This window comes from Alexandromys fortis, unplaced genomic scaffold (genome assembly GCF_014885135.2).
Source record: "Alexandromys fortis isolate MF-2015 unplaced genomic scaffold, M_Fortis_MF-2015_v1.1 scaffold_17, whole genome shotgun sequence".
NCBI lineage: Eukaryota > Metazoa > Chordata > Mammalia > Rodentia > Cricetidae > Alexandromys > Alexandromys fortis.
In genome coordinates, this window is record NW_026067896.1 from 964,028 (window position 1) to 965,888 (window position 1,861).

Here is a 1,861-nt window from a genome sequence, read left to right on the forward strand (position 1 = left end):
CAAAACCTAACAAAAAGTATAGATGACCTCAAAGAGAACACACAGAGAGAAAAAGAGAGATGAACATAATATGAAAATCAGCACTGAACCCTAAAGAAGAAAGCCAGCAACATAGGGAGGAAGTCAACAAAATGGCTAAACTTTAGCATTATGGATGAAAAGCCAAGAGCATGGCAGAAGAATGCAGCAAGAAATCAGATATTAGCCAGTTGTGTGGTGCACACCTCTGATCCCAGTACTGAGGAGGCAGAGGCCAGCCTGGTCTATTGTAGCCTGAGGGTTCTTTCCCGCCCACCAGTTCCCAGATGAATGCTGTAAGGCTTAACATTAACTGCAAACTGTTTGGCTGATGGCTCAGACTTATTACTAACTAGCTTTTACATATTAAATTAACCCATTTCTATTATTGTATGTGTTGCCACATGGCCGTGGTGTTATCTCACATCTTGCTTCTTCCAGTGGCTGTCAGCGACTCCCAGACTCTGCCTTCTTTTTCCTTTTATCTTTCTTGGATTTCCTGCCTGGCTCTATTCTGCTTGGTTATTGGCCAAATCAGCTTATTGATTAATCAATGGTAATAAAACATAGTCACAGGATACAGAAGGGCATCCCACATCAGTGTACATATCGAGTTCTGTAATAAGCAGAGTTACATAGTGAGACCCTCTCTCAGGACCCATTCCCCTCCCCCCCCAGTATTGAGTATTTTCAAGAAAAAAAAAAGAAATTCTAACAATGAAAAATGCAATGACTTTAATAAAAAGCACAGTGGAAATTGGGCCAGAGGGCATGTCTGAATGTGGGGTTTCAGTAGTAGATATCGGGGCTCTTGTGCCTTCTGGCTTAGTTGGAGCAGTCAGTACCTTATTGTGACCCAAAGGTATGGTTGATAATGGAGGCTGAGCATACAGCTGAGCAGGGAACAGTTCCTGCGGATCACCATTGCTTGAGTCTCAAGCCCCAGGTTTTACCTGACATCTGTCCTGTAGCTTTCCTGGCTGACTTGATGAACTGAATTAGGATCAGATTGATACACTTCAACAGAGAGTAATCCCATTCACAGGCTGGGTGACCGGCCCTAGGAACAGTGGTGAGGTCTCCATGTTGCGGGACCGTCCACCAGATGTGGCCCATGGAAACACAATCCCAAGAGGCACGATAGTATTTATCTGGCCCCCACACACATTTCCTTTCCGATTCCCTGTCTCTGTAATGGCCAGGACAGATACAGAAATGTTTTCCTTGGAGGCTTGAGGAATGATGGGATACCAAAGTGAACAGGTCAAAGGACAGGCCGGAGAACTAGGTCCCCATGGGGGCAGGTGGGAGGTTTGATTCAGGATTTACCCAGTTCCTGAATCAATAATAACCCAGGTGAGGCGGTAGGGTCGACGGGGGAGTGTAGCTATTCCGCCCAGCATTTAAGAGTAATGGGGATACCCTAGCAAGTACAGGCTAGGGAGCAGGACAGACATAGTCAATGTTTAGCCTACCAACTGGGTCAATGACATCCGAATTCTCAGTTTGAGAGGGTCCTGCAGGTGGGTAACGACCTTCAAAGTCCAAGGTTGGCGTGTGGAGCACAGCCCTCAAGGTCAACATTGTGTCCACAGGCTTCACCTGGGAATATTGAAGCCAGGTGGGGATCCCGTCCACCTTAGCAGCTGTGGGCATAGTCAGGATGATGGCGTGGATTCCTCTTTCCTGGTGCCCTGTCCTTGTGACTCCACTCTTTGCAGAGATGGTAAGTGGGCATCGGCTTATGGCCTCTGCTGTCTTAGATTTAAGGTCAAAAACCTTAAGGTAGCCGGGCGGTGGTGGCGCACGCCTTTAATCCCAGCACTCGGGAGGCAGAGGCAGG